Genomic DNA, 13981 nt, shown 5'->3' on the forward strand with positions numbered 1-13981 from the left:
TGATTAGAACCAATAATCAATTTCAGCAAGGTTTCAGGATACAAGATCAATACATAAAATCCAATTATATTTCTACACTGTAGGAATGAGCAAATCAAAAATGAAATTAAGAAAATAATTCTATTTACAATAGAATAAAATACATAAGTATAAATTTAACAAAAAAACACAAAACTTCTAACTCTGAGAACTAGAAAATATTGTGGAAAGTAATTAAAGAAATAAATGGAAAGACATCCACATTCATAGATTAAAAGGTTTAATAGTGTTAAGATTACAATAGTCCCCAAATTGGTCTACAGATTCAATATAATCCCTATGAAAATTACAGCTGTTTTTGTTTTTGTTGCAGTTCTGCAGACACTGACAAGCTGACGCTAAAATTTATATGTGAGGCGACTGACCCAAAACAGCCAAAACAATCTTAAAACAGAACAAAGCTGGAAGACTCACACTTCCTGGTCTGAAAACTTACTATGATGCTACAGTAATTGTGACAGGGTGGCATTAGCATAAATATAGATATTAAGACTAATAAAATAGAATTGAGAGTCCAGAAGTAGACCCTTTATATGATAAGTTGGTTTTCAATCAACCTAAATTTTCAGTTTAGGTTGATTTTCAATTTCAAAAAGGGAAGAATAGTCTTTTCAACAAGTGGAGCTGGGATAACTAGAAACCTCATACAAAAGAATGAAGTTGTACCCCTAACTCACAACATATACAAAAATTAACTGAAAATTGATGAAAGGTCCAAATGTAAGAGCTAAAACTATAAAACTCTTAGAAGAAAACAAAGGTACAAATCTCTGTGAACATGAATTTGTCAGTTGTTTCTTACATATGATACCGAAACCCCAAGCAACAGTAGTAGGACAACGAAAGGTAAATTGGAAATCATCAAAATTAAAAACTTTTGAGCTTCAGAAGACACCATCAAGAAAGTGAAAAAACTACACACAGAATGGGAGAAAATTTGCAAATCATATATCTAATAAGGGACTTGTATCGAGAACATGTAAATACAGCTCAGTAATTTTTTAAAAAGCCAATTAAAAATAGACAAAGAATATGAATAGACTGTTATCCAAAGAAGATACACAAATAGCCAATAAGCACAGGAGAAGATACTCAACATCATTAGCCATCAGAAAAATGCAAATCAAAGCCACAGTGAGATACCACTTCACACCTACTAGGATGGCTGTAATCAAAAAGGCAGAAAATTACAAGCATTGGCTGGGAGGTGGAGAAATTGGAACCCTTACACTGTGGTGGGCATGGAAAATGGTGTAGCTTCATTGGAAAACAACCTGATAGTTTCTCAAAAAGTTAAACATAACATTACTATTTGACCAAGCAATGCAACTCCTAGATTGATACCCAAGAGAAATGAAAACATGTGTCTACGCAAAACTTTTACATGAATGTTGATAGCAGCGTTATTCACAATAGTAAAAAAGTGGAAACATCCCAAATGACCATCACCTGATGAATAGATAAATAATGTGATATATCCACACAATGGAATACTAGCAATATAAGGTAATGAAGTATCCATAAATGCTACGACACAGATTAACCTTGACAACATTACACTAAAAAGAAGCAGCCAGTCACAAGAACGGCATATTGTATTGTTCCATTTATATGAAATGTCTTGAATAGAGAAATCTGTAGAGACAAAAAAGTATTATATTATTGGTTTCCAGGGGCTAAGGGGACAAAATGATGGGCAGTGACTGCTAACGTATATGGGGTTTCTTTTTTTGGTTCTGAAAAATGCTTTAGAATTAGATAGTGGTAATGGTTGCATAACTTTATGAATATACTAAAAACTACTGAATTGTACAGTTTAAAAGAGTGGATTTTATGACATGTGACATATCTAAAAAAACTTTTTAAAAGAATTCTATAAGATTTCTTATTCTGATCACAATACAGTAATTGCTAAGAGAATTATTTTCCCACTGTTAATCACTATAAACATGGATAAAATTTGTGATAGAGACTCCTGAAGCATTGGGCAACAGGTGGTAAAGAACTGTCATTTTTGAGCGAATGGAAAAGTATGAGATGAGATTCATCTCTTCTCGAGCATATGAAGATGGAGCTGTAATGGAACATAGTAATTTTGTGTAGCAGAGGAGGCAGTTATCTGACTTCTGAGGTGTAGAAGGAGGTGAAATTTGAGAGGCAGGTTCCCAATACTGAGGGAGCTACTCAGATGGGTGGGGATAAGTGTGCATGGGGCTTCTATTGCTTCCTTGGCCATGGTTTGGACTCTGCATGCAGAGGGTAAGACTTCATGAGGACCAACAGAGAATAGCTCCTATGAGGCAGAGCAGTGAAGAAGGTTTCAGAGTTTGCTCTGTGTTAGGAGGGTGGAAAGGAGGGAGGACGAGAAGGAGGAAAAATGAGATGAAGAACAGAAGACACAGTTTGGATATATTGCATAGCAACAACGACCATAACCATGGCAAGCTTTAATTTTTCAAGTGATCAAACAAAACCAAAAATGTGATGTATTAAATAATCATTAATGATCATTGACAATGTCAATCCATAAAAAATTAAGAAAAATCAAAATGGAGGCTGTTAAATACCTACTAAGTTCCATATACAAAAGACTCATTAATTGTGAAGAGCATCACTATAGAATGAGACAAATGAGAAAGGTAAAGTTTAAGCATTTGGTGGAATTTATTTAGTTTCACTGCTTCTTTTTTTTATCTCTCTTTTTTTTTAACATCTTTATTGGAGTATAATTGCTTTACAATGGTATGTTAGTTCCTGCTGTATAACAAAGTGAATCAGCTATATGTATACATATAGCCCCATATCTCCTCCCTCTTGAATCTCCCTCCCACCTTCCCTATCCCACCCCTCTAGGTGGTCGCAAAACTCGGAGCTGATCTCCCTGTGTGATGCAGCTGCTTCCCGCTAGCTATCTATTTTACATTTGGTAGTTTATATATGTCAATGCTACTCTCTCACTTCATCCCAGCTTACCCTTCCCCCTCCCTTCACTGCTTCTTTTTTTTTTTTTTTAAACAGTGTGAAGCGAAGAGGAAACACCTAGTGCCTCTGAGCTTTTTTTTTTTTTTTTTTTTAATTTTTATTTATTTATTTTTGGCTGTGTTGGGTTTTCGTTTCTGTGCGACGGCTTTCTCTAGTTGCGGCAAGCGGGGGCCACTCTTCATCGCGGTGCGCGGGCCTCTCACTATCGGCCTCTCTTGTTGCGGAGCACAGGCTCCAGACGCGCAGGCTCAGTAGTGGTGGCTCACGGACCCAGTTGCTCCGCGGCATGTGGGATCTTCCCGGACCAGGGCTCGAACCCGTGTCCCCTGCATTAGCAGGCAGATTCTCAACCACTGCGCCACCAGGGAAGCCCCACTGCTTCTTTTTTTGTGGGGTGATGTGTTGAGAGAGGAAGAGTTATAGGGAGTTACAGGGAGAAGGAAGAGGAATTCTAAGATAATTTATACCCAATAAATTATTCTTTAGAACAGAATTCTTCCAGAAATATGTTTTCCAACAATTTCAATTTCATTAGTCCATTCATGTAGATGGAATCCTTGGTTTAGAGTCAAACTAGGGTAAGTTATACTAAAAGCACTACTCAATTTTAAAATAGGGGATTTATGTCCATGAAGGTGTGAATCACTCTTTTCCAGTTAATATCTCACGCTCCTGCCCTTTCTATTTGAGTAAAGAATACATCTGTCAATTGTGAACATTTATTCACCTATTGGCTGAACAAAAAAGCCAATTGAAAATGAGCTTAGGAAAAACATGAGCCTGGTCTTATCACATTAACAAGTGATTTAAAAAATTGTTTTAACCTCGTAGTACGTGGTTAGTCATCGCCATGTGCACCACTAACTCAAACTAGATACTTGTTCTTTTGCCAAATAATGTCACTTTAAATGTGTGCAAATATCAATATCACAGTGAAATTTAGGACCTAAGTTCTGACAAGGTGTGACCACATGCATGGTAATGAAATTTCATCTGTTCCCTTAAAATTTCTCCTCTAAAGATGCTTTATTTTAGGAGAAATGGAACCCATTTAAGTTTAAAATATCCATTCAAGACAGCTATGAAAAAATAAACTCTACCAAAAAAAATCCTAGCTCTAAGTATATATGGATTTGTTATTCACTGTAATTTCACTGGCAATGTTTTCTAAGGGACTAAAATTTTTAATGCATTATGTATGAGAAAGCAAAGTTTCGCTGTGTTGTATATTAAGTTAAACCCTTTAAAATAAATACTAGACAGTGAAATTCATCACAGTATGCCTCCATTTAACATTTTCCTGCAGCTAACGTTCATTTTTTAAAGAGCTGGCTAAGGACCCAAAGAGGATCATGTAACACTGAAAAAACCCCAGATCCCTGGAAAACATTATAGAGACATTCCAGTGTACTTAATTTTAAAAAATTATATTTGTCAAATTGTTAGCCATCTATTAGACTGTGCACTCTGTGAATATACCACCATTTTAAAGTGTTGATAATACATCTTATTGGCCTTCCCACTAGTCAAGAGTTCCCAGTAAAATATTTTCCTACCACATAAGCCACTAGTCATCAACCATGTCAAACAACATTTTCAATTTGGATAATGAAATTCTAAGTTGACTGTACTCAATAAATAACCAAAAGATATATAATGTTAACCATATAATATTTTAGGTATATTTAAATCAAGCTATATAACATACAAGAATTTAAGGCAAAACATTTATATTGATTTCACATATGTAAATCTAGTACCTACTGTGTTTTACAAACATATACTTTTTAACCCAGCCTTATCCAGAATGGATTTTAATTGCACTCATGTATTTAAAGACTAGGAATAGAAATCAGCCTTAAAATTATCAAATAAATTAACTTACGCTCTGTTCTCTTTGATAGATAAAGTATACATAATATAAAATTTACCATTTTAAGTGTATACAGTTCAGTGACATTAAGTACATTTACACTATTGTGCAACCATCACCACCGTCCATCTCCAAAACCATTTTTATCTTCCTAAACTGAAACTCTGGACCCATTAAAAAATGACTGCTCATTACCCACTCCTGCCGGTACCAGAAAGTACATTCTACTTTCTGTCTCAATAAATTTGACTAATCTAGATACCTCATATAAGTGGAATCACACAAAATTTGTCCTTCTGTAGCTGGTTTATTTCACTGAGCATGATATCTTCAGGGTTCATCCATGTTGTAGCTTGTGTCAGAATATTCTTCCTTTTTAAGGAGGAATAATGTCCCACTGTATGCAAATACACATTTGATTATTCATTTATCCATCAATGGACACTTGAGTTGCCTCTACCTTTTGGCTATTGTAAATAATGCTGCTATGAACATGGGTGTACAAAGATCTATTAAAGCTCCTGCTTTCAATTCTTTTGGATATATACCTGCAACTGAAATTTCTGGGTTCTTTACAATATATTTTTAATAAGTTCTCAAATCTACCCATGGGCTTATTTCATATTTTAAAGATGGGTGTTGCTGTTTTGAGAGATGCAGTATCACCATATCCTCCCCCTAGAGTCTTCAGGGTCAACACAGTTCCTTTCCATGTCTCCTTGCCCTGGAAGAGTTGATAAGATTTCTTACAAAACAATGAAAAGAAATTTCTTAAGATAGTTGACTATTCTTGACCTATTTATAAATTCTGAACATTCATTTTGCTTAAGGAGACTTAAGTTTTAGTTTTTGAAGAATTAAAGCTGGAAGAAATTTGAAAAAATTCCAAAACGTGTTCACTGCCAGCTTTGGTGTAGAGCCTCATCCTGATTCAGTGGAACTCTCTCCTACTGCAGATCTCCGAAGACAAAATTTTAAAGCCTTCCTCATCAGTCTCTTCTGTTCAAGTTGCTCTCAAGAGTAGATTCTACATACCTAAATGGCATCTAACTTTGCTGTCACTCTTCCTACTCTGCTCCTTCCCCAGCCCCTTTATTCACTCTTTTCCATCCTGAACTCCACATCCCTCCCAAAATACACACACTGATACTCGGAAATTTGGCATCATGTTGTCTCTTGTTGGAAGTCCTTCCTGAGCTGCCAGGATAATTACAATTTCTTTCTCTGAAAAATTAAGGGAAATATTTCCTTCTTCCATTGGTTCATTATGAGAACTCGATATAAAAACATATGCTTATGCACCATTGAGGCACATGGTAAGTTCTCTATAAATAATGGTTGTGGTTACCAATAAAAACAAACTAATAGGGGATGAAAAACAGTTGTTTTAAATCTTTATATTAAAGTTTTCTACATGTAAAATAAATTATTATTTTACCATTTAGGCAAACCTTATTTTCATTCTCTTTTCTAATAAATTTACTTTCTTACTTTTTACTCATCCTAAGCTCTCTTCCTTAAATCTTCACAGAATTATCCTCATCTACTTCAGCTGTACAGCCCTAAGGTCAGATATGATTTCCAAGTCTGAAAATGAAAAATGTCAAATATAATTAATTGGAGATGGGAAAGGAGAGATGTTAATTTATATTAATTAACTCTTTTCCATTTTTATGGTGCTTGTTGTCTGGTAACCTGGTGATATTGTCCTTCTTAGCCTTTTATGAGGGTCACAGACCCCCTTGCAAATATGACGAAAAGTTTGGGTTGTCTCTCGCCTCCCAAGAAACACACACTCACAATTTTACATTAAAATTTGGGAGATGTATGGATTCCCTTGAATGTTCCAGGAGAGTCCATAGATCCCAGATTAACACGGAGTATTGTGTAATATGAACACAGTAAATCTCGGATTGTTCTATTTTCCTCTGAAATACACTTCAGGTTTTTGGCCCCAATATTTTATCCCATTCTACTACTTCCTGTATTCACTTCCTTACTGTTTTCCAACGGTTAGACCAAGGCTGATTTAACCAAATGCTCTAGATACTGCAGAGAAACGGAGGGAACAGGTAGGGGATTATATGCCTGTGTATAGGACAAGTCATTATCTCTCTTTCCTCACACTTGTACAACCAGCGTTGGGAAACTCCTCATTAGGCACAAAGATAGTACATTAAAAAAATGTTAAATTCCTTAGTGTATCTGAAAATTCTAAAACATAGGAAAGTTAAAGTTTCGAATTCACATAAGAGCTTAGAAAATTAACTTCAATCCCGTTTCCTTCTCAAAAAAAGTTTAAACTGCAGAAAACTTTGAGCTAACCATTTGTGAGGTATTAAAATATATAGATTGGGTAACAATCTAATTAAGGTAGGCTAAAGTTGATTTATCCAAGGACTTTTACACCAGTGAATGAGAAACCTTTCTAGTCTGTATTATTCATATATATATGTATATATATATATGTTTATAGGTAATCTGCTTCATTTGAAATAAAAAACTAATATCATTGAGAAGAGAGGAAACATACAAGATACTTCCCCCACAAAATGAACAAGGCAATTTAATTCAGAATCAAATACATTGGTTACAAAAAAGCCCTAACAATTTCATCCTAAGGTGCTTTAATTTTAACCATGTTCTATATTAATTGCAACTTTACCTTTGATTTTATCGTAATTGAACTTATATCATTACGTTTGATTGGCTGTGCCTTATTCTCCGATACTCAGGAAGTCCTCAATGAAGTGCTTGCAAGTGGTCAAGCATCCTTATTTTTCTACTTGTGTAGATTCAGTAGTTGCAAGTCTGCTGTGCTGTGTATCAGCAGCATCCAGTCAGATGCACCACTACCCCTGAGTAATAGACATTTAGAGTTGTTGGGGACTCAAGGTATCACTGAGTAGGATCTTGACAATAAGAATGAGAATGTAAGGAGATTGCTTCCAGTCGAGTTGCAGAATAACTGATGAACAGAGGGGAAAAAAGAAAGAGAGTAATTGAACTGCAAATGGTGAGAGATCATCTAATTTCACCTGCTTATTCTATAAATGAAAACATGAAGTAACTGATTACTCTTAGATTAGGACTGGGGACATGGTTTACAGGGAAAATTAGTCATTTGAGACTCAAGAAACCTGAATGCCAGACTTAATGCCATTAATATTGGGCAAGATAGTTTTTCTGTGTCTCAGTTGCCACAAATGTTAAATGAGAGGATTGGGTTAGAATTCCATGATGCTAATCTTTAATGAGGCTATTTTAATTCCCAGGCTAATACTATTTCTTCTGAACATTGAATTCTAAATATGAGCATAGTAAATGGTGGTCTTTACCATCAGGTTAACCTCAGGAAGTCCTGGTTACAGTAATAATTATAATTATTACTCAATTCATGTTAACTATCATGGGACAGATAATGTGATGTGTCCTATAAAATATATTAGATAAGTTATACTTTTTAAAGTTATTAAGCAAATTCAATTTTTTCATTTTTAACAATAGACACAATTATTTATTTTTAGAAATATATTAAGTACTTACTGAGTATCACCCACATTTCCTGGTCATGAAGTACAGCAGTAAACAATACAAAAGAGGACCCTCTCCTCAAGGATAGACAATTGAGAATGTTTAAATAAAAAAATGAAGATAATCTCAGAGTGTGATAATTTCTTTTAAAGAAATAAAACGGTGATTTTTATAGAGAATATTGGGTGATGTTACTGTGGGTTGCAAAGATGTTGCTGTAGATTGGACGGTCGCTTACAAAAGGGAGAAACCTGGTCTAAAGCATGCATCATGAGAACAAATCAGTTATGCTGAGAGGCACAGAGATAGGAAGATGCAAAAGTCATACAGAAGGAATGAGCTTGCCCTTCAAGCAACAGAAAGAAGGTCAGTGTGTCTAGATATGGGACAGGCAAGGGCCAGCTTGGAGAACAAGTTAAGAGTTTCCACTGAAATATTATACATCTATAACAAGTAAGAGCTTTTAAACATTGATATAAATGTATTCAAGGGGAATTTTTGCTTAAAATCCAAACTGACTCTAGATACTTCTGTTTTCTACAGGGTGTGAGTGTGGGGTGAGTGGCATGCACTTGTGTTGTGAGTGTGTGTCTGTGTGTGTGTCTGTGTGTGTGTGTGTGTTGGGGGCATGAATATTTCTTAAGGGTGGAGTAAAACTTTTCTGTACTCCTCACTTCCCCTTGTAGAGATTGGTGAAGGATAGAGAAAGGGTAATACCTAGAGTAGATGTTTAGAAGAAGACATAGTGAGTCTTTACATGTGTCCTGGAAACTCAGAGCTGAGTTGGAGGTTGGTTAGAGAGAAGAGGAATTATCCTACAAAGGAGAAGAGGGTGTCCAGTCCATGTGATATATGACTTGGGTCAACATAGTTTTAAGTAGAGAAATCACCAATATGAAAAATTGTGTGTGTTAACTGCCTTAGTCTCGCCAAGCTTTCAGTAAAGTCAGCTACACTGAAAGATAACTTTTTGTGAGCAGACTTGCATTTTTTTTTTTTTGAAGGAATGAAGGAAAAGGGCTGAGTTCCATGTTTGAATTGATGCAGAGCAGAAAGGATGGAACTGATATGGAGTGAGACTCAGAATCCTGTGAAATCTGGAACTTGAGGCCAGAAGAGACCATGAAAATATATGTCCCCCAGGAATGCACAGAAATCTTAGCAAGACAACAGGGGTGGGCTGGAGCTGGCATGTAAGTTATAATTACTTATTTGTGCATTCATTTTCAGTATCACATCACTGTGAGAAAAAAATAATTGGAGGAGGGAGAGAGAGAGACTCACTTCTTTCTTAGAAACTATAAGCATTCACGATGCCAAAACATCCAATTAGTGAGGAAAAAAAAGTCAAGTTAGTGTTTAATATGAAGAAGTCAAAATAGTTGGCTGATTGGATAAGTTTTTCACTTTCCAACCCCTTGCTATGGCATAACATAGACACAGTTCAAAAATAAACATTTAAGAGTAGAACTACATTTACTTTATTACAAATTCTGAGAAATGCATAAGCATGTTCTTAGTTTTATCAGCAAGAATCCATGTGAATGACTTGTCCCATTTGCTCTGGGATTCTGGAGTTTTAAGTGGGCCAAAGTTTTGAAGTGTTGAAAGATATTATAAAGGACTTACAAGTATTCAGCTGGTCAGACTGCTCAATTAGCTGAACATTTATAAACCTCAAAATTTTGACAGAGCATGATTCATGTAGGAATGACCCTTAGACAACAGAAGGCTTTATTGTAGGTAAGCTTGAGAGAAAGCATGCAAGGCAATGTGATTTGAAGGAAATACAAATGGAACGTAGATAGAAAGTAAAATTGAATTTAGAAGCATGGACTGCACTCTTAAAAAAGGAAATTGCTGAAAAATTTAGCTGATATATTTTTAATAATAGGATGTTTTAAAAACATGTTTACTTAAGAATATTCAAGACATTCATTTATGGGACATACCATAAAAAATACAACATAACTAATATCTAGTTAAAATCTAGGCAACCCACACTAACTCATATTACAAATCTAAATTAAGTATTTGTAAAACAAAGTAACAGGGTTGGGGGAGTAAGAAGTAAAATGTCAGCTAAAAATCCTAAATCCATAGCATTTTAGCTTCTCTTTTTTTCCATATAACCTATGGGCTGCTTATATTATGAAGAGTATTTTGAAGAAGTATTAATTCAAAGGTACAACTTAGAATATTTTTACCACTAAAATATATCAAATTTTAATTAAGAGGGTTTTATTAGCTTTCTAAAGGAGAAACAAAAGATGATGCCTTCATCTAAATAAAAATATTACTTTCGAGTGTGTGCAGTTTTTTTTAACACTTGAAGTTAATACTACAGAGAAATTCACTTTGGAGAAAGAAACATCAGATTCTAAAGTATGCTTAATACAAGTCCATAGAACTAATGCAAAATTTTCTTCTCATTTAGAGCCTATGATGTACATATTATACTGGTGCAACTCTTTTTTTTTTCTTTTCTTTCCTTTCCTTTTCTATCTTTCCTTTTCTTCCTTTCTTCCTTCCTTCCTCTCTTCCTCCCCCTCCCTTCCTTTCTCTCTCTTTCTCTCCCTCTCTCTTTCTTCCTAGAAGCACAAATCTGCTCATATTACCAGGAAAAAAAAAAATTCATGGAACAAGAGGCAAGTAAACAATTTCTCCCAGAGGAAGAAGAAAGCAACAATAACAATTAAAAAAAAAAAAAAAAGCTTATATTATAACTACTTCTCTCCAAGGAGGAGCAGCACATGCACACACACGATACCAAGGACCATGTCAGCCTCACGACATCCTGCGCGGTGTAAAGAACAGGTACTGGTACCCTTACGCCTTGAAATGTTTCTAGGAGAGTGGCTATCCCATGCCTGAGAGGAGGGCTGCCAGGGAGTAGCTTTCCTCTTCTCCCAATCCCGCAGCCCTGAGAAAGTGAACCTGAACCACCGGGCGCGCGGGGGTCAGCTCTCAGCGTGTCCAGCGCCCAGCGTGAGACGTGGCACTTGACCTGCCACTGGGGGCCGCAGCTCCTTTGGGACTCTGATCGGGGAGGTGAGTGGGGCGCTCCCCGGCACACCTGCATCCTCCTGGCTGCTTAGATGAGCTGCCCATCTGTGGTTCAGGAGCGCCAGGAGCAGTATAGGTGGGTGATTAGATTTTCCACACTCACTGCTCCCATTTTATAGATGGACCACCAGAATGAGGAGGCAGCACAAGGACCTCTGACTGTACCAAGCTAGCAACAGGTGGAAACAGGACACAGTCCTTTAAATTCAGAACTCATTACTTCCTCACAACCGCTGCTTACTTGTGAAAGGCATAGTAAAGTAGTATTCCTGCTTATCAACTTTTCTAAAATAAATATGAAAAAAATAGCAATGAAAAACCAGTAAGGATACAAAAAGGAAGTAGTTTAGACTTTTTCCCCTCTTTACTTATTTAGTCATTTCCCCCTAAACACTATTAAGCAAGAAGCAATTTTTTATAGACTAGAATACTAATTATTGACGAATTGTTTATACAAACTATGAATGTACACTTTAGTATTCTTGTGCTTATTTGGTCCTCATTACAACTCTGTAGAGTAGATTATTATTATTAATTATCCTCATTTTATAGATAACATGAAGTTCAAAGAAAATAATTGATCAAAAATCAAACTGCTGAACAGACTACAGTTAATATTTAAATACAGAACTTCTGGCTCTAAATTACATTGCATTTCCTTTAATCATGCACCTATAACTCTAAGAAGCTACCTAAGTGTTTTCCTAAAACATAATTTATTGTAAAACCTGTTATTGACTAAATAGGGACACATACTAAAAATACAACTCTTGAGTAATTTTCAGATACCTTATAAAAATGTATCAGTGCACTGAAGATCATTGTTTACACATACAAAATACTACTTTTCAATGTTTGTAATTTGAGTGACCCAATAAATCAGAAAAAGATCATACTTCAACATCTTAGACATTCACTATTAATTTCTTAACCCTTTTCTTTATACATTTTTTTTCTTTTTATGGTTTGAAGAATGAGAACACCTGTCAAGAAATTTAGCTGTTACAAGAAAAACTGAATTAAAAGAAGAAAAGAAATCAGGAGCAAAAGAGAAAGAGAAATATAACAATAGTACTAGGTTGTTTTGTTTTTTTAAATCATGTTGATTTAGTAGAGGAAAATAATGAAATACTGTGCTCTATGGGTGCAAATATCATTCGAATGATATATGCCATTTATAAATATTATTTGTACAAGAATGAGCTAAAATTGTCATTGGCTAAAAATGTTTAGATTAAAAACAAAAACAAACGCAACATACATTATTACTGATCGAAGATATAATTAAGGTGCAGAACACAGTTAATTAGCAAGCACGTAATATTTCACAAATTACTTACAAGGACAAGTTAAGCCCTGTGGCGGCTTCTGCTGTCTGCTTCTCTGTGAGATATTCGTTGGCACTGTATAAATATTTTTGCCCTTCTGCTAAATGCTCCATGACTTTCTTAGTAAGACTGAATGTAAGTTATTCTTATCAAATATCAGAACTGTCATAATTATCATTTTTAGGATCATTCAAATTAATTACAACTTCAAGCAGTGACACAGACTAAAATAGCAAGAGCTGCTGGTGATCTAAAACTACTCACAGTGTGTCCCAGCCAGTACTTGGCCAGGAGCACATGTCACTTAAAAAAAGCACATAACCCTTTAGACCCAACAGTCAATTAAGGCCTTGGTAGAAATGTCAACCATAAGAATGAAAAGGCCTTTCAATTATTTACATACAATTTTCCTCTAATTAGTGGGACTTGATTTTAATTTTTTTCCCCTTCTTTCCTCAAACAGGACCATATGGGATCAAGTTTAGAGGGCATCTGCTTTGTTAAAGAAACAGAGAAAATGAGAAAATCAGAGCAAGTGAGAAAGAGAAAGAGAGACACAGACAGGTAGTTTTTCTTGTCAGTCATACCCTAGCATTCTTACAGAGATGGGGTGAGTAAACGCCTGTCAGCTTAGCAGTCTTTAAAAGTTTGTAAAGAACTTTGCTAGGGGCTGTGCTGATGGTGTAAAACAATAAGACACTTTCACGAGGGTCTGGCAAACAAAGTATAAGGATAATCAGAGTCTGGTGTTGCAAGCTACTGTTGCCTGGGTGGAATAAGAAGTGAGGTCCTCTATCTACCTTTATTTGATTGTTGTGTTGCTTGCCAACTAACTATAATAGGACTTTTAAAAATGTTGATTTAAGTATACCATGGTCAAAAGAATATCTTTAACTTACATTGTAAAGCAATTTCGGAAGGATTTTGGAATATTTGAATAGAATTGACTGTGGAAAAAGGTAAGTACTATCTAATCTCTAATATCAGTCTGTAGTTGGAGTATCTTTGGGACATGGTTTGGGAAAACTTTCGTAAGAATGAATGCATTTCATTTTTTATTCCATTAAAAATGACAATAATAATATAATAAAATTTCTTTTTGCTGAAATTCTAGTTTTACTTCTAGATTTGAGAATATCAGCCTCTCGAGGAAAGCACA

The 13981-nt window shown here is 35.3% G+C and overlaps 1 protein-coding gene across 1 annotated transcript in view; it reads right to left on the bottom strand.

The window, feature by feature from the left end:
- The window catches only part of EYA4 (EYA transcriptional coactivator and phosphatase 4), a 294585-nt gene extending 281531 nt beyond the window's left edge, over positions 1-13054 (bottom strand). Inside the window, exon 1 of the mRNA XM_036871466.1 lies at positions 12835-13054. The gene's annotated coding sequence lies outside the window, so the exon portion shown is untranslated. The remainder of the gene's footprint in view (positions 1-12834) is intronic.
- Positions 13055-13981: the final 927 nt, after the last annotated feature.

Source organism: Balaenoptera musculus, chromosome 12 (assembly GCF_009873245.2).
Source record: "Balaenoptera musculus isolate JJ_BM4_2016_0621 chromosome 12, mBalMus1.pri.v3, whole genome shotgun sequence".
NCBI lineage: Eukaryota > Metazoa > Chordata > Mammalia > Artiodactyla > Balaenopteridae > Balaenoptera > Balaenoptera musculus.